This window comes from Staurois parvus, unplaced genomic scaffold (assembly GCF_062004578.1).
Source record: "Staurois parvus isolate SC_StPar_1 unplaced genomic scaffold, SC_StPar_1.0 ptg000746l, whole genome shotgun sequence".
Classification (NCBI taxonomy): Eukaryota; Metazoa; Chordata; class Amphibia; order Anura; family Ranidae; genus Staurois; species Staurois parvus.
Genome location: NW_028318542.1, coordinates 1,156,496 through 1,177,283, shown reverse-complemented (window position 1 = coordinate 1,177,283; position 20,788 = coordinate 1,156,496). Strand labels below are relative to the sequence as shown.

The 20,788-nt window shown below is 48.3% G+C and overlaps 1 protein-coding gene across 1 annotated transcript in view; it reads left to right on the top strand.

Moving 5' to 3' along the window:
• Positions 1–20,788, top strand: part of LOC149445091 (cytochrome P450 2G1-like) — a 776,615-nt gene that overhangs the window by 549,591 nt on the left and 206,236 nt on the right. The window lies entirely within an intron of this gene.

Below are 20,788 nucleotides of genomic sequence, written 5' to 3'. Positions count from 1 at the left end.
GTCACTATACACAGTGCAGCACACGTAAAGCTCAGTACACCGTCCATGCATGTCACTATACACAGTGCAGCACACGTACAGCTCAGTAGTACACCGTCCGTGCATGTCACTATACACAGTGCAGCACACGTACAGCTCAGTACACCGTCCGTGCATGTCACTATACACAGTGCAGCACACGTACAGCTCAGTACACCGTCCGTGCATGTCACTATACACAGTGCAGCACACGTACAGCTCAGTACACCGTCCGTGCATGTCACTATACGCAGTGCAGCACACGTACAGCTCAGTAGTACACTGTCCATGCATGTCACTATACACAGTGCAGCACACGTACAGCTCAGTAGTACACTGTCCATGCATGTCACTATACACAGTGCAGCACACGTACAGCTCAGTAGTACACTGTCCATGCATGTCACTATACACAGTGCAGCACACGTACAGCTCAGTAGTACACTGTCCATGCATGTCACTATACACAGTGCAGCACACGTACAGCTCAGTACACCGTCCATGCATGTCACTATACACAGTGCAGTACAAGTACAGCTCAGTACACCGTCCATGCATGTCACTATACACAGTGCAGCACACGTACAGCTCAGTACACCGTCCATGCATGTCACTATACACAGTGCAGCACACGTACAGTCAGTACACCGTCCATGCATGTCACTATACACAGTGCAGCACACGTACAGCTCAGTACACCGTCCATGCATGTCACTATTCACAGTGCAGCACACGTACAGCTCAGTACACCGTCCATGCATGTCACTATACACAGTGCAGCACACGTACAGCTCAGTACTCCGTCCATGCATGTCACTATACACAGTGCAGCACACATACAGCTCAGTAGTACACCGTCCATGCATGTCACTATACACAGTGCAGCACACGTACAGCTCAGTACACCGTCCATGCATGTCACTATACACAGTGCAGCACACGTACAGCTCAGTACACTGTCCATGCATGTCACTATACACAGTGCAGCACACGTACAGCTCAGTACACTGTCCATGCATGTCACTATACACAGTGCAGCACACGTACAGCTCAGTACACCATCCATGCATGTCACTATACACAGTGCAGCACACGTACAGCTCAGTACACCGTCCATGAATGTCACTATACACAGTGCAGCACACGTACAGCTCAGTAGTACACTGTCCGTGCATGTCACTATACACAGTGCAGCACACGTACAGCTCAGTACACTGTCCGTGCATGTCACTATACACAGTGCAGCACACGTACAGCTCAGTAGTACACTGTCCGTGCATGTCACTATACACAGTGCAGCACACGTACAGCTCAGTAGTACACCGTCCATGCATGTCACTATACACAGTGCAGCACACGTACAGCTCAGTACACCGTCCATGCATGTCACTATACACAGTGCAGCACACGTACAGCTCAGTACACCGTTCGTGCATGTCACTATACACAGTGCCGCACACGTACAGCTCAGTACACCGTCCGTGCATGTCACTATACACAGTGCAGCACACGTACAGCTCAGTAGTACACCGTCCATGCATGTCACTATACACAGTGCAGCACACGTACAGCTCAGTACACCGTCCGTGCATGTCACTATACACAGTGCAGCACACGTACAGCTCAGTAGTACACCGTCCATGCATGTCACTATACACAGTGCAGCACACGTACAGCTCAGTACACCGTCCATGCATGTCACTATACACAGTGCAGCACACGTACAGCTCAGTACACCGTCCATGCATGTCACTATACACAGTGCAGCACACGTACGACTCAGTACACCGTCCATGCATGTCACTATACACAGTGCAGCACACGTACAGCTCAGTAGTACACTGTCCATGCATGTCACTATACACAGTGCCGCACACGTACAGCTCAGTACACCGTCCGTGCATGTCACTATACACAGTGCAGCACACGTACAGCTCAGTACACCGTCCGTGCATGTCACTATACACAGTGCAGCACACGTACAGCTCAGTACACCGTCCGTGCATGTCACTATACACAGTGCAGCACACGTACAGCTCAGTACACCGTCCGTGCATGTCACTATACACAGTGCAGCACACGTACAGCTCAGTAGTACACCGTCCGTGCATGTCACTATACACAGTGCAGCACACGTACAGCTCAGTAGTACACCGTCCGTGCATGTCACTATACACAGTGCAGCACACGTACAGCTCAGTACACCGTCCGTGCATGTCACTATACACAGTGCAGCACACGTACAGCTCAGTACACCGTCCGTGCATGTCACTATACACAGTGCAGCACACGTACAGCTCAGTACACCGTCCGTGCATGTCACTATACACAGTGCAGCACACGTACAGCTCAGTACACAGTCCATGCATGTCACTATACACAGTGCAGCCAACGTACAGCTCAGTACACCGTCCATGCATGTCACTATACACAGTGCAGCACATGTACAGCTCAGTACACTGTCCATGCATGTCACTATACACAGTGCAGCACACGTACAGCTCAGTAGTACACCGTCCGTGCATGACACCATACACAGTGCAGCACACGTACAGCTCAGTACACCGTTCGTGCATGTCACTATACACAGTTCAGCACACGTACAGCTCAGTACACCGTCCGTGCATGTCACTATACACAGTGCAGCACACGTACAGCTCAGTACACCGTCCATTCATGTCACTATACACAGTGCAGCACACGTACAGCTCAGTAGTACACCGTCCATGCATGTCACTATACACAGTGCAGCACACTTACAGCTCAGTACACCGTCCATGCATGTCACTATACACAGTGCAGCACACGTACAGCTCAGTACACCGTCCATGCATGTCACTATACACAGTGCAGCACACTTACAGCTCAGTACACCGTCCATGCATGTCACTATACACAGTGCAGCACACGTAAAGCTCAGTACACCGTCCATGCATGTCACTATACACAGTGCAGCACACGTAAAGCTCAGTACACCGTCCATGCATGTCACTATACACAGTGCAGCACACGTACAGTCAGTACACCGTCCGTGCATGTCACTATACACAGTGCAGCACACGTACAGCTCAGTACACCGTCCGTGCATATCACTATACGCAGTGCAGCACACGTACAGCTCAGTAGTACACTGTCCATGCATGTCACTATACACAGTGCAGCCAACGTACAGCTCAGTAGTACACTGTCCATGCATGTCACTATACACAGTGCAGCACACGTACAGCTCAGTAGTACACTGTCCATGCATGTCACTATACACAGTGCAGCACACGTACAGCTCAGTACACCGTCCATGCATGTCACTATTCACAGTGCAGCACACGTACAGTCAGTACACCGTCCATGCATGTCACTATACACAGTGCAGCACACGTACAGCTCAGTACACCGTCCATGCATGTCACTATACACAGTGCAGCACACGTACAGCTCAGTACACCGTCCGTGCATGTCACTATACACAGTGCAGCACACGTACAGCTCAGTACACCGTCCGTGCATGTCACTATACACAGTGCAGCACACGTACAGCTCAGTAGTACACCGTCCATGCATGTCACTATACACAGTGCAGCACACGTACAGCTCAGTACACCGTCCATGCATGTCACTATACACAGTGCAGCACACGTACAGCTCAGTACACCGTCCATGCATGTCACTATACACAGTGCAGCACACGTACAGCTCAGTACACCGTCCATGCATGTCACTATACACAGTGCAGCACACGTACAGCTCAGTACACCGTCCGTGCATGTCACTATACACAGTGCAGCACACGTACAGCTCAGTACACCGTCCATGCATGTCACTATACACAGTGCAGCACACGTACAGCTCAGTACACCGTCCATGCATGTCACTATACACAGTGCAGCACACGTACAGCTCAGTACACCGTCCATGCATGTCACTATACACAGTGCAGCACACATACAGCTCAGTAGTACACCGTCCATGCATGTCACTATACACAGTGCAGCACACGTACAGCTCAGTACACCGTCCGTGCATGTCACTCTACACAGTGCAGCACACGTACAGCTCAGTAGTAAACCGTCCATGCATGTCACTATACACAGTGCAGCACACGTACAGCTCAGTACACCGTCCATGCATGTCACTATACACAGTGCAGCACACGTACAGCTCAGTAGTACACCGTCCATGCATGTCACTATACACAGTGCAGCACACGTACAGCTCAGTACACCGTCCGTGCATGTCACTATACACAGTGCAGCACACGTACAGCTCAGTACACCGTCCATGCATGTCACTATACACAGTGCAGCACACGTACAGCTCAGTAGTACACTGTCCATGCATGTCACTATACACAGTGCAGCACACGTACAGCTCAGTACACCGTCCATGCATGTCACTATACACAGTGCAGCACACGTACAGCTCAGTACACCGTCCATGCATGTCACTATACACAGTGCAGCACACGTAAAGCTCAGTAGTACACCGTCCATGCATGTCACTATGCACAGTGCAGCACACGTACAGCTCAGTACACCGTCCGTGCATGTCACTATACACAGTGCAGCACACGTACAGCTCAGTACACCGTCCGTGCATGTCACTATACACAGTGCAGCACACGTACAGCTCAGTAGTACACCGTCCATGCATGTCACTATACACAGTGCAGCACACGTACAGCTCAGTAGTACACCGTCCATGCATGTCACTATACACAGTGCAGCACACGTACAGCTCAGTACACCGTCCATGCATGTCACTATACACAGTGCAGCACACGTACAGCTCAGTACACCGTCCGTGCATGTCACTATACACAGTGCAGCCAATGTACAGCTCAGTACACCGTCCATGCATGTCACTATACACAGTGCAGCACACGTACAGCTCAGTACACTGTCCATGCATGTCACTATACACAGTGCAGCACACGTACAGCTCAGTAGTACACCGCCCATGCATGTCACTATACACAGTGCAGCACACGTACAGCTCAGTACACCGTCCGTGCATGTCACTCTACACAGTGCAGCACACGTACAGCTCAGTAGTACACCGTCCATGCATGTCACTATACACAGTGCAGCACACATACAGCTCAGTAGTACACCGTCCATGCATGTCACTATACACAGTGCAGCACACGTACAGCTCAGTACACCGTCCGTGCATGTCACTCTACACAGTGCAGCACACGTACAGCTCAGTAGTACACCGTCCATGCAGGTCACTATACACAGTGCAGCACACGTACAGCTCAGTACACCGTCCATGCATGTCACTATACACAGTGCAGCACACGTACAGCTCAGTAGTACACCGTCCATGCATGTCACTATACACAGTGCAGCACACGTACAGCTCAGTACACCGTCCATGCATGTCACTATACACAGTGCAGAACACGTACAGCTCAGTACACCGTCCATGCATGTCACTATACACAGTGCAGCACACGTACAGCTCAGTACTCCGTCCATGCATGTCACTATACACAGTGCAGCACACATACAGCTCAGTAGTACACCGTCCATGCATGTCACTATACACAGTGCAGCACACGTACAGCTCAGTACACCGTCCGTGCATGTCACTATACACAGTGCAGCACACGTACAGCTCAGTACACCGTCCGTGCATGTCACTATACACAGTGCAGCACACGTACAGCTCAGTAGTACACCGTCCATGCATGTCACTATACACAGTGCAGCACACGTACAGCTCAGTACACCGTCCATGCATGTCACTATACACAGTGCAGCACACGTACAGCTCAGTAGTACACCGTCCATGCATGTCACTATACACAGTGCAGCACACGTACAGCTCAGTAGTACACCGTCCATGCATGTCACTATACACAGTGCAGCACACGTACAGCTCAGTAGTACACTGTCCATGCATGTCACTATACACAGTGCAGCACACGTACAGCTCAGTACACCGTCCGTGCATGTCACTATACACAGTGCAGCACACGTACGACTCAGTACACCGTCCATGCATGTCACTATACACAGTGCAGCACACGTACAGCTCAGTACACCGTCCATGCATGTCACTATACACAGTGCAGCACACGTACAGCTCAGTAGTACACCGTCCATGCATGTCACTATACACAGTGCAGCACACGTGCGGCTAAGTTCACCGTCCATGCATGTCACTATACACAGTGCAGCACACGTACGACTCAGTACACCGTCCATGCATGTCACTATACACAGTGCAGCACACGTACGGCTCAGTACACCGTCCATGCATGTCACTATACACAGTGCAGCACACGTACAGCTCAGTAGTACACCGTCCATGCATGTCACTATACACAGTGCAGCACACGTACAGCTCAGTACACCGTCCGTGCATGTCACTCTACACAGTGCAGCACACGTACAGCTCAGTAGTACACCGTCCATGCATGTCACTATACACAGTGCAGCACACGTACAGCTCAGTACACCGTCCATGCATGTCACTATACACAGTGCAGCACACGTACAGCTCAGTACACCGTCCATGCATGTCACTATACACAGTGCAGCACACGTACAGCTCAGTACTCCGTCCATGCATGTCACTATACACAGTGCAGCACACATACAGCTCAGTAGTACACCGTCCATGCATGTCACTATACACAGTGCAGCACACGTACAGCTCAGTACACCGTCCGTGCATGTCACTATACACAGTGCAGCACACGTACTGCTCAGTACACCGTCCATGCATGTCACTATACACAGTGCAGCACACGTACAGCTCAGTAGTACACTGTCCATGCATGTCACTATACACAGTGCAGCACACGTACAGCTCAGTACACCGTCCATGCATGTCACTATACACAGTGCAGCACACGTACAGCTCAGTACACCGTCCATGCATGTCACTATACACAGTGCAGCACACGTAAAGCTCAGTAGTACACCGTCCATGCATGTCACTATACACAGTGCAGCACACGTACAGCTCAGTACACCGTCCGTGCATGTCACTATACACAGTGCAGAACACGTACAGCTCAGTACACCCTCCGTGCATGTCACTATACACAGTGCAGCACACGTACAGCTCAGTAGTACACTGTCCATGCATGTCACTATACACAGTGCAGCACACGTACAGCTCAGTACACCGTCCATGCATGTCACTATACACAGTGCAGCACACGTAAAGCTCAGTAGTACACCATCCATGCATGTCACTATACACAGTGCAGCACACGTACAGCTCAGTACACCGTCCGTGCATGTCACTATACACAGTGCAGCACACGTACAGCTCAGTAGTACACCGTCCGTGCATGTCACTATACACAGTGCAGCACACGTACAGCTCAGTAGTACACCGTCCGTGCATGTCACTATACACAGTGCAGAACACGTACAGCTCAGTAGTACACCGTCCGTGCATGTCACTATACACAGTGCAGCACACGTACAGCTCAGTACACCGTCCATGCATGTCACTATACACAGTGCAGCACACGTACAGCTCAGTACACCGTCCATGCATGTCACTATACACAGTGCAGCACACGTACAGCTCAGTACACCGTCCATGCATGTCACTATACACAGTGCAGCACACGTACAGCTCAGTACACCGTCCTTGCATGTCACTATACACAGTGCAGCACACGTACGGCTCAGTAGTACACCGTCCATGCATGTCACTATACACAGTGCAGCACACGTACGGCTCAGTAGTACACCGTCCATGCATGTCACTATACACAGTGCAGCACACGTACGGCTCAGTACACCGTCCATGCATGTCACTATACACAGTGCAGCACACGTACGGCTCAGTACACCGTCCATGCATGTCACTATACACAGTGCAGCACACGTACGGCTCAGTACACCGTCCATGCATGTCACTATACACAGTGCAGCACACGTACAGCTCAGTACACCGTCCATGCATGTCACTATACACAGTGCAGCACACGTACAGCTCAGTACACCGTCCGTGCATGTCACTATACACAGTGCAGCACACGTACAGCTCAGTACACCGTCCGTGCATGTCACTATTCACAGTGCAGCACACGTACAGCTCAGTACACCGTCCGTGCATGTCACTATACACAGTGCAGCACACGTACAGCTCAGTACACCGTCCGTGCATGTCACTATACACAGTGCAGCACACGTACAGCTCAGTACACCGTCCGTGCATGTCACTATACACAGTGCAGCACACGTACAGCTCAGTAGTACACCGTCCGTGCATGTCACTATACACAGTGCAGCACACGTACAGCTCAGTAGTACACCGTCCGTGCATGTCACTATACACAGTGCAGCACACGTACAGCTCAGTACACCGTCCATGCATGTCACTATACACAGTGCAGCACACGTACAGCTCAGTACACCGTCCATGCATGTCACTATACACAGTGCAGCACACGTACAGCTCAGTACACCGTCCATGCATGTCACTATACACAGTGCAGCACACGTACAGCTCAGTACACCGTCCATGCATGTCACTATACACAGTGCAGCACACGTACGACTCAGTACACCGTCCATGCATGTCACTATACACAGTGCAGCACACGTACAGCTCAGTAGTACACTGTCCATGCATGTCACTATACACAGTGCAGAACACGTACAGCTCAGTACACCGTCCATTCATGTCACTATACACAGTGCAGAACACGTACAGCTCAGTACACCGTCCGTGCATGTTACTATACACAGTGCAGCACACGTACAGCTCAGTACACCGTCCGTGCATGTCACTATACACAGTGCAGCACACGTACAGCTCCGTACACCGTCCGTGCATGTCACTATACACAGTGCAGCACACGTACAGCTCAGTACACCGTCCGTGCATGTCACTATACACAGTGCAGCACACGTACAGCTCAGTACACCGTCCGTGCATGTCACTATACACAGTGCAGCACACGTACAGCTCAGTACACCGTCCATGCATGTCACTATACACAGTGCAGCACACGTACAGCTCAGTAGTACACCGTCCATGCATGTCACTATACACAGTTCAGCACACGTACAGCTCAGTACACCGTCCATGCATGTCACTATACACAGTGCAGCACACGTACAGCTCAGTAGTACACCGTCAATGCATGTAACTATACACAGTGCAGCACACGTACAGCTCAGTACACCGTCCATGCATGTCACTATACACAGTGCAGCACACGTACGACTCCGTACACCATCCATGCATGTCACTATACACAGTGCAGCACACGTACGGCTCAGTACACCGTCCATACATGTCAGAAAGTGTCTGAGAACATGTGAATGTATGAGGAGCAATGTTTCATGGGAAGTGCCCCGCCTACTCAAAGCTGATAGGGGGCAGAAAAGGGGGCGGGGCCTGATCTAAGTTCGGCTTGAGAGGCAGCCAATCAGGTGCGTGGTGCGAAAGCTGAGCTTTTGAGGCTCAGTCTGCGATTGGCCAACTACAGGGCGGTTGTGTTTGGATGATCATACAGAAATTCCTTCCCGTCAGCTGCAGCGTGGAGGAGGGGGCGGGGACTCCGAGGCAGTAAAGGTAAGAAAACATAGGCCACGCCTACTCAAAGCTGATAGGTGGCAGAAAAGTGGGCGGGCCTGATCTAAGTTCGGCTTGAGAGGCAGCCAATCAGGTGTGTGGTGCGAAAGCTGAGCTTTTGAGGCTCAGTCTGCGATTGGCCAACTACAGGGCGGTTGTGTTTGGATGATCACACAGAAATTCCTGCCCATCAGCTGCAGCGTAGAGGAGGGGGCGGGGACTCCGAGGCTGTTAAGGTAAGAAAACATAGGCCATGCCTACTCAAAGCTGATAGGGCGGGGCTTGATCTAACTTAGGCTTGAGAGGCAGCCAATCAGGTGCGTGGTGCGAAAGCTGAGCTCTTGAGGCTCAGTCTGCGATTCGACAACTACAGGGCGGTTGTGTTTGGATGATCATACAGAAATTCCTGCCTGTCAGCTGCAGCGCGGAGGAGGGGGCGGGGACTCCGAGGCTCTAAAGGTAAGAAAACATATGCCATGCCTACTCAAAGCTGATAGGCAGCAGGAAAAGGGGGCAGGGCTTGATCTATCTTCGGCTTGAGAGGCAGCCAATCAGGTGCGTGGTGCGAAAGCTGAGCTTTTGAGGCTCAGTCTGCGATTGGCCAACTACAGGGCGGTTGTGTTTGCATGATCACACAGAAATTCCTCCCTGTCAGCTGCAGCGTGGAGGAGGGGGCGGGGACTCCGAGGCTGTTAAGGTAAGAAAACATAGGCCATGCCTTTTCAAAGCTGATAGGCAGCAGGAAAAGGGGGTGGAGCTTGATATAACTTCGGCTTGAGAGGCAGCCAATCAGGTGTGTGGTGTGAAAGCTGAGCTTTTGATGCTCAGTCTGCGATTGGCCAACTACAGGGCGGTTGTGTTTGGATGATCACAAAGAAATTCCTCCCTGTCAGCTGCAGTGTGAAGGAGGGGGCGGGGACTCCGAGGCTGTTAAGGTAAGAAAATATAGGCCATGCCTTCTCAAAGCTGATAGGCAGCAGGAAAAGGGGGTGGAGCTTGATCTAACTTCGGCTTGAGAGGCAGCCAATCAGGTGCGTGGTGTGAAAGCTGAGCTTTTGATGCTCAGTCTGCGATTGGCCAACTACAGGGTGGTTGTGTTTGGATGATCACACAGAAATTCCTCCCTGTCAGCTGCAGTGTGAAGGAGGGGGCGGGGACTCCGAGGCTCTAAAGGTAAGAAAACATAGGCCATGCCTTCTCAAAGCTGATAGGCAGCAGGAAAAGTGGTGGAGCTTGATCTAACTTCGGCTTGAGAGGCAGCCAATCAGGTGCGTGGTGTGAAAGCTGAGCTTTTGATGCTCAGTCTGCGATTGGCCAACTACAGGGTGGTTGTGTTTGGATGATCACACAGAAATTCCTCCCTGTCAGCTGCAGTGTGAAGGAGGGGGCGGGGACTCCGAGGCTGTTAAGGTAAGAAAACATAGGCCATGCCTTTTCAAAGCTGATAGGCAGCAGGAAAAGGGGGTGGAGCTTGATCTAACTTTGGCTTGAGAGGCAGCCAATCAGGTGTGTGGTGTGAAAGCTGAGCTTTTGATGCTCAGTCTGCGATTGGCCAACTACAGGGCGGTTGTGTTTGGATGATCACACAGAAATTCCTCCCTGTCAGTTGCAGCATGGAGGGGGCGGGGACTCCGAGGCTGTTAAGGTAAGAAAACATAGGCCATGCCTACTCAAAGCTGATAGGCAGCAGGAAAAGGTGTGGAGCTTGATCTAACTTCGGCTTGAGAGGCAGCCAATCAGGTGCGTGGTGTGAAAGCTGAGCTTTTGATGCTCAGTCTGCGATTGGCCAACTACAGGGTGGTTGTGTTTGGATGATCACACAGAAATTCCTCCCTGTCAGCTGCAGCGTGGAGGAGGGGGCGGGGCCCCTGAGGCTGTTAAGGTAAGAAAACATAGGCCATGCCTTCTCAAAGCTGATAGGCAGCAGGAAAAGGGGGTGGAGCTTGATCTAACTTCGGCTTGAGAGGCAGCCAATCAGGTGCGTGGTGTGAAAGCTGAGCTTTTGATGCTCAGTCTGCGATTGGCCAACTACAGGGCGGTTGTGTTTGGATGATCACACAGAAATTCCTCCCTGTCAGCTGCAGTGTGAAGGAGGGGGCGGGGACTCCGAGGCTGTTAAGGTAAGAAAACATAGGCCATGCCTTCTCAAAGCTGATAGGCAGCAGGGAAAGGGGTGGAGCTTGATCTAACTTCGGCTTGAGAGGCAGCCAATCAGGTGCGTGGTGTAAAAGCTGAGCTTTTGATGCTCAGTCTGCGATTGGCCAACTACAGGGTGGTTGTGTTTGGATGATCACACAGAAATTCCTCCCTGTCAGCTGCAGCGTGAAGGAGGGGGCGGGGACTCCGAGGCTGTTAAGGTAAGAAAACATAGGCCATGCCTTCTCAAAGCTGATAGGCAGCAGGAAAAGGGGGTGGAGCTTGATCTAACTTCGGCTTGAGAGGCAGCCAATCAGGTGCGTGGTGCGAAAGCTGAGCTTTTGAGCCTCAGTCTGCGATTGGACAACTACAGGGCGGTTGTGTTTGTGCGATCATACAGAAATTCCTCCCAATCAGCTGCAGCGTGGAGGAGGGGGCGGGGACTCCGAGGCTGTAAAGGTAAGAAAACATAGGCCATGCCTTCTCAAAGCTGATAGGCGGCAGGAAAAGGGGGCGGAGGTTGATCTAACTTCAGCTTGAGAGGCAGCCAATCAGGTGCGTGGTGCGAAAGCTGAGCTCTTGATGCTCAGTCTGCGATTGGCCAACTACAGGGTGGTTGTGTTTGGGTAATTATACAGAAATTTCTGCCCGTCAGTTGCAGCGTGGAGGAGGGGCGGGGACTCCGAGGCTGTTAAGGTAAGAAAACATAGGCCATGCCTACTCAAAGCTGATTGGTGGCAGGGAAAGGGGGCGGGGCTTGATCTAACTTAGGCTTGAGAGGCAGCCAATCAGGTGCGTGGTGCGAAAGCTGTGCTTTTGAGGCTCAGTCTGTGATTGGCCAACTACAGGGCGGTTGTGTTTGGATGATCATACAGAAATTCCTTCTTGTCAGCTGCACCGTGGAGGAGGGGGCGGGGACTCCGAGGCTGTTAAGGTAAGAAAACATAGGCCATGCCTTCTCAACCTCACGACACTCGGCGTTCCAGGGACGACCAGCGATCAGCAAACAGGGACGACCAGCGATCAGCAGACAGGGACGACCACGGCTCTCAGGTAGGGACACGGCAGGCTTGCAGGGTCTTGGCTGTGGGGTCTGTTTAATGTGAACTGCCTTAACCATTTGAATACCGGGCAATTTTCCCCCTTCCTGCCCAGGCCAGTTTTCAGGTCTCAGCGCTCTCAAACTTTCAATGACATTTGCGCGGTCATACAACACTGTACCCAAACTAAAATTTTATCATTTTCTTCACACAACTAGAGCTTTCTTTTGGTGGTATTTAATCACCGCTGAGGTTTTTATTTTTTGCTAAATTATCAAAAAAAGACCAAAAATTTCAAAAAAAAAACACGTTTTTCTTTGTTTCTGTTATAAAAGTTTGCAAATAAATAATTGTTCTTCATAAATTTAGGCCGAGATGTATTCTACTACATGTCTTTGGTGAAAATAACCCAAATTAGGATGTATTTTTTAGTTTGTAGGAAAGTTATAGAGTTCACAAACTATGGTATAGATCTGAATATTGATCAATCCTGAAGTTCTGACGGCCAATCTAATTTCCTGAGGTCCAAGAATGTCAGAACAGTACAGATATCCCCCAAATGACCCCTTTTTGCAGAGTAGTCAGTCCGACGTACTTCATAAGAGGCATGGCGAGTTTTTTGAAGTTGTATTTTTTTTGTCATAATTTTTCGGAAAATGAAAAAATGTAAAAAATTATTTTCACTATTTTTTTTTTACATACTGTCACCAGTGCAGTACAGCATCTTCATATAACTGGCATGGTAGTGATCAGGGACATTGACTATATATTTTTTAATTTTTTTAAAAAAATGTTTATTATTTTTAATTTTTTATTACATTCTTTTCTTTTTTTAAGATTTTTTTTTCATATTTCACGATGTCCAAAGTAGTACAATGTTACCATAGTAACATTGTACTACTTTGGGGAAGTGATCAGTATTTGTTTTTGTTTTTTTACACAATTTGCTTATAGCAAAGAATTTACTTGAATGAAATCGATTCATTCAGGGTTTTTTTTTTTTCTTTGTGCTTAGCTGTGATTTGGCCACAGCTAATCACATGCCATGTGCATGTGATCGCTGTGACCATTCACAGCTAGACAGTAGTATACAATGGATGGCATGAATGAAGCCATCCTGTGTATACAACTGTCACGTGACCTGCTGTGACTGGTCACGGCAGGTCACATGGTACCGGCAACAGGGCTGATACTCAGATCTGTCATCGGCCGTGTCCGAGGTACACGGCCGGTGACAGATCGCGCCGCTGCGCGTCTCTGCAAGTGCGAAAAGTGCGCATATGTGGGAGGATGCCATTTGGCGTCCAACCGGGAAATCCAATATTGGTTAACTGCTAGCCTACGGGGCACTTATACCCTCTTCCTCTCCAGGCCAATTTCCAGCTTTCAGCGCTGTCGCACTTTGAATGACAATTGCGCGGTAAAATAACACTGTACCCATATGAAATTTTGATCATTTTTTTGCGACAGACAGAGCTTTATTTTGGTGGTATTTAATCACCTCTGGGTTTTTTATTTTTTCTTAAACAAGCCAATAACCACTGAAAATTTTGAAAAAAAAATTTTTTTCTTAGTTTTTGTTATAAAATTGTGTAAATAAGTGATTTTTCTCCTTCGCTGATGTGCGCTAATGAGGCTGCACTGATGGGCACTGATAGGCTGCACTGATGGATACTGATAGGTGGCACTGATGGGCACTGATGAGGAGGCAGTGGTAGGTGGCACTGATGGGATTTGACAGGCATCACTGATGGGCACTGAAAGGTAGCACTGATATATGGCACTGACTGGCACTGATAGGCGGCACTGAATGGCCTTGTTTGAGCTGAACGGCCTTGTTTAATCTGAAATGCTGTTGAGCATAACTGCCTTGTTTGAGCTGAACGGCCTTGTTTGAGCTGAACGGCCTTGTTTGAGCTGAACTGCCGTATAGCTGAACTGGGTGGTCTGGTGGGGGACTGTGACACACTGGCTCTGAGGAAGAGGTACAACCTCGAAACGCGTCAGCCACCAGCTATCCAGAGGTTCACAGTCCCCCACCAGACCACCCATAGGGGTTCCTGAACCACTCTGCATCCCATGTTTCTCATTTTGATCTGATTTTACATTTCTCTTGTGAGTATTTTACAATTTATAAATAAATCCCATGTTTAAGGTAATGCGCCAGGCCTGTGCGCCCTCTTTTTGTTTCTTATATACAGCTTTACCCATTGTGCATAGTAGTGGTAATAATAATTAGAATGAATGGATTTCATTTGTTATGCTTCATCTATGTTAAGGACAATAAATATCAGTCTGTGTATGACAAGAGCGGGGGCATGAAAAGGAATGGAGAGGGGGTAAAATGTTCACCCTGCCTTCCTTTACATGGCAATTTCATTACAATCCCGCAAAGAGATGGCCCAATCCAGCAGAGACATCCCCAAAATCCAGCACAGAGACAGTCCCCATCCAGCAAACAGTCCCAATAAAAGCAGGGAGATAAAACTCAGCACTGCCCCTAATAAAACAACACACAGTAATCACAAAACAGTACACAGCTAACCCTTTGATCGCCCAGATGTTAACCCCTTCCTGCCCAGTGTATTAGTGCTTTTTATTAGCATTGATTACTGTATTAGTGTCACTGGAGATGTCAGTGGCAGTTGGTTCTCACCCAGTGCCAGAATGCCCACCAAAGTCGCTGATTGCCACCATTACTAGTATGAAAATGAACCACTTGTCTACTGGGCACTTATGCCCCCTTCCTGCCCAGGCCAATTTTCAGCTTGCAGCGTTGTCACACTTTGACAATTTTGCGGTCATGCAACACTGTACCCATATGAAATTATCATTTTTTCACACAAATAGAACTTTCTTTTGGTGGTATTTAATCACAGCTGGGTGTTTTATTTTTTGTGCTATAAACAAAAATAGAGCAAAAAGATTGAAAAAAAAGTTTTTCTTTGTTCCTATTATAAAATATTGCAAACAGGTAATTATTCTCCTTCACTGATGTGCAATGAGGTGGCACTGATGGGAGGCACTGAGAGGCGGCATTGACAGGCTACTCTGATAGGCGGCACTGCAGGGCACAGGTGGGTGGCACTGCTAGGTCACTGCTCGGTGTCACTGATGGGCCCTGATCATCAGTGCCGATCAATTTCCGGTTATTGGCAGTACTTTCCTCATGCTGTGACAATGTGAGGAAAGTGCAGCCGCTAATCGACAACTGTATTTACCTGGTGATCTACTGTGTCATTGGACACAGCTGATCACATGGTAAAAGGCTGCTATGATTGGCCGTTTACCTTATCACATGATCAGCTGTGTCCGTATGGGGCATGTTCTGGAATGACATCCATGGACGTCGTCCCAGAACTAGACAACCGCGCTGTAGCCGTCTTTCGGCTATACCGTGGTAAGGAAGAGGTTAATTAATACTCCAAGATATATATATCACCATTTGTAGACACTATAACTTTCATGCAAACCAATCAATATACACTTATTGGGATTTTTGTTAACCAAAGACATGTAGCAAAATATATTTTGGCCTAAATTAATTTTTTTTCCCCAAATTTTTTTATGGGATATGTTTTATAGCAAAAACCTTCTTTTTTAATTTTGGTCATTGTTCAGTTGTAAAAAAATAAACCCAGCGATGATCAAATACCACCAAAAGAAAGCGGTGTGTAAAAAAAAGGATATAAATTCCATTTGTATGCAGTGTTGCCCCATCAGTGCAGCCAATAGGGCCCAACAGTTGAATCAGTGCCACCTAACAGTGCCCATCAGTGAAGGAGAAAAATTACTTTTTTACAAAACATTTTAATAGAAACTAAGAAAAACAAATTTTCCCCTCAAAATTTGTGGTCTTTTTTAGTTTATCAAAAAATAAACCCCCCAGTGGTGAATAAATACCACCAAAAGAAAGCTCAGTCTAAAAAAAATGATAAAAAAGTAGTTTGGGTCCAGTGTTGCATGACCGCACAATTGTCAAAGTATGAGGGCGCTGAAAGCTGAACATTGGTAAGGGGAAGGGGGTAAAGTGCCCGGCAGGCAAGTGGTTAAAGCCAGAAAATAGGGAAGCGGCACGCTGAATGATGGTTTGTGAATGGGGACACGAAACTAACAGATGTTGTCCAAGTCCGTGTGCTACAGAGGAATCCTGGGAAAGCAACATGGCTCCAATCATCAACACACCACACACATCCAATGCAATGTACACTAGGCCGGCACACCCCTCCACACACGGTGGTTGGGGAGCGGACTGTACAATCACACGGTGACCCCATCCTCCAGCGATAGGTAACCTGCTACACGGCACGGCAAGCAGCACACACCCCGCACCATCGCCCCTCCATTGCAGGACAGCCCGATCATGTGACCAAACATCACTCCCGCCCCTTCAACGACACAGGATAATAACCAATAGCTGGCAATGTCTGCACCGCCGCTGTCCAATAGCCGAATATTAGACAAGGGGGTCTGGCTGCATACTGGAGCTCCACTTTCCACAGGAAACATATGACCTCCACTCCACTTCTTTATTTAACTTCAATGTAAAAAATGGCTGCAAACTGGAGCTCCATTCGACAGGAAACATGTGACCTCCACTCAAACTTTTTATAAATGAACTTTAATGTAACGTTTCCTGTCGAGCTCCAGCCTGCAGCCATTGGTTGTTTGTTACATTACAGTTCGTTTAAAAAAAAAAAGTGGAGGTCAGATGATATAGCGGGACTGCAGCGGGCATTCTGACACTGTGCACTATACACAGTGCAGCACACGTACAGCTCAGTACACTGTGCATGCATGTCACTATACACAGTGCAGCACACGTACAGCTCAGTACACTGTCCATGCATGTCACTATACAAAGTGCAGCTCAGTACACTGTCCATGCATGTCACTATACACAGTGCAGCACACGTACAGCTCAGTACACTGTCCATACATGTCACTATACACAGTGCAGCACACGTACAGCTCAGTACACTGTCCATGCATGTCACTATACACAGTGCAGGTCAGCACATTGTTCATGCATGTCACTATACACAGTGTAGCACACATACAGCTCAGTACTGTCCATACATGTCAGAAAGTGTCTGAGAACATGTGAATGTGTGAGGAGCAATGCCTCATGGGAAGTGCCACGCCTACTCAAAGCTGATAGGCGGCAGAAAAGGGGGCGGGGCTTGATCTAAGTTCATCTTGAGAGGCAGCCAATCAGGTGCGTGGCGCGCAAGCTGAGCTCTTGAGGCTCAGTCTGCAATTGGCCAACTACAGGGCGGTTGGGTTTGGGTGCGCTCCGTGTAAGAAAACAAATCGCGCCCACTTTCATGTCTTCCTACATCAATGCTTGCGGCCGCATAGAGAGAAGAAAGCGAATAGTCACTACAGGAAGGAGCGGGAACTTACGGAAACCGAGTCGGTCATTTTTAATAAGGTACATGAGAAAACCATGGGGGGAGCTAGTGGAGTGCTGAGGCCTCCTGGGCTCCGCCTTGCATCCCACCCACAAACCTTCTCAGCTCCGACGCTGCTCATCGATGAGGACGGCGATCATACCGAAATTCTTCCCCGTCAGCTGCAGCGTGGGGGAAGGGGCGGGAACTCCAAGGCTGTTAAGGCAAGAAAACATAGGCCACGCCTACTCAACCTCACGGCACTCGGCGTTCCAGGGACGACCAGCGATCAGCAGACAGGGACGACCAGCGATCAGCAGACAGGGACGACCACGGCTCTCAGGTAGGGACACGGCAGGCTTGCAGGGTCTTGGCTGTGGGGTCTGTTTATTGTGAACTGCCTTGTTTAACCACTAGCCTACAGGGCACTTATACCCCCTTCCTGCCCAGGCCAATTTCCAGCTTTCAGCGCTTTCGCACTTTGAATGACAATTGTGCGGTCATGCAACATTATACCCATATGAAATTTTTATAATTTTTTTGTGACAGAGCTTTATTTTGGCGGTATTTAACCATTTGCCGCCCGCCCTATGGCCGAATAGCGGCCAGCAAATGTCATCAGCGTTCCAGGTGGACGCCATATGGCGTCCTCCTGCACATGCGCAGATTGCGCTCTTGCAGAGCTGTGCAGCGGCACGATCTGTCACTGGCCGTGTAACTCGGACACGGCCGATGACAGATCTGAGTATTGGTCCCTGTTGCCGGTACCATGTGACCTGCTGTGATCAATCACAGCAGGTCACATGACAGTTGTATACAATGGATGGCTTCAGTCATGCCATCCATTGTATACTACTGTCTAGCTGTGAATGGTCACAGCTAATCACATGCACATGTCATGTGATTAGCTGTGGCCAAATCACAGCTAAGCACAAAAAAACAAAACAAAAAAAAAAACCCTGAATGAATCGATGTCATTCAGATAAATGCTTGCTTATAGCAAAGTAATTCTTTGCTATAAGCAAATTGTGTAAAAAAAAAAAATACTGATCACTTACCCAAAGTAGTACAATGTTACTATGGTAACATTGTACTACTTTGGTCATAGTGAAATACGAAAAAAAAATCTTAAAAAAAAGAAAACAAATTTAATAAAAAATAAAAAAAATAAAAAAATAAATATTTTTTTTTTTCATACTGTCATTAGTCAGTGTCCCTGATCTTCGCCATGCCAGTTATATTAAGACGCTGTACTGCACTGGTGACATTATGTAAAAAAAAATAGTGAAAATCATTTTTTTAATTTTTTCATTTTCCGAAAAATTACGGCAAAAAAAATACAACTTAAAAAACTCGCCATTCCTCTTATGAAGTATGTCGGACTGTCTGCTTTGCAAAAAGGGGTCATTTGGGGGATATCTGCACTGTTCTGACATTCTTGGACCTCAAGAAATTAGATTGGCCGTCAGAACTTCAGGATTGATCAATATTCAGATCTATACCATAGTTTGTGAACTCTATAACTTTCCTACAGACTAAATAATACATCCTAATTTGGGTTATTTTCACCAAAGACATGTAGCAGAATACATCTTGGCCTAAATGTATGAAGAACAATTAATTATTTGCAAACTTTTATAACAGAAACAAAGAAAAACGTGTTTTGTTTTCAAAATTTTGGGTCTTTTTTTGTTAATTTAGCAAAAAAGAAAAACCCCAGCGGTGATTAAATACCACCAAAAGAAAGCTCTAGTTGTGTGAAGAAAATTATAAAATTTTAGTTTGGGTACAATGTTGTATGACCGCGCAATTGTCATTCAAAGTTTGAGAAGGCTGAAACCTGAAAAATGGCTTGGGCAGGAAGGTGTAAAATTGCCCGGTATTGAATTGGTTAATCACCTCTGGGTTTTTTTTTCTTTAAACAAACCAAAAACCACTGAAAATTTTGAAAAAAAAATTTTTTTTCTTAGTTTTTGTTAAAAAAAAATTGTAAATAAGTGATTTTTCTCCTTCACTGATGAGGCTGCACTGATGGGCACTGATAGGCTGCACTGATGGACACTGGGTGGCACTGATGAGGCACTGGTAGGTGGCACTGATGGGCATTGACAGGCATCACTGATAGGCACTGAAAGACAGCACTGATATATGGCACTGATAAGTGGCACTGACTGGCACTGTTAGGCGGCACTGACTGGCACTGTTAGGCGGCACTGATGCGCACTGATAGGTGGCACTGATTGGCATTGATAGGTGGCACTGATTGTCAGCACTGATAGGTGGCACTGATTGGCACTGATAGGTGGCACTTATTGTCAGCACTGATAGGTGGCACTGATTGGCATTGATAGGTGGCACTGACTGGAACTGATGGGTGACACTGAAAGGCAGCTCAGATGGGCACTGATATCTGGCATTGATGTGCACTGGTGTGCACTGATATGTGGCACTGATGGGCACTGGCACGAGGCACTGACATAAGGCACTGATGGACACTGACAGGTGGCACTTCTGGGGCTACACAGATCATCAGGGCACACTGATTATCAGTGCCCTGATGATCAGTGTACATGTCCCCTCCGTGGAAAGCCGATTACCGGCTCTCCTCTCGAGCTGTCAGCGTGACAGCTCGAGAGGATAGAAGTGCCG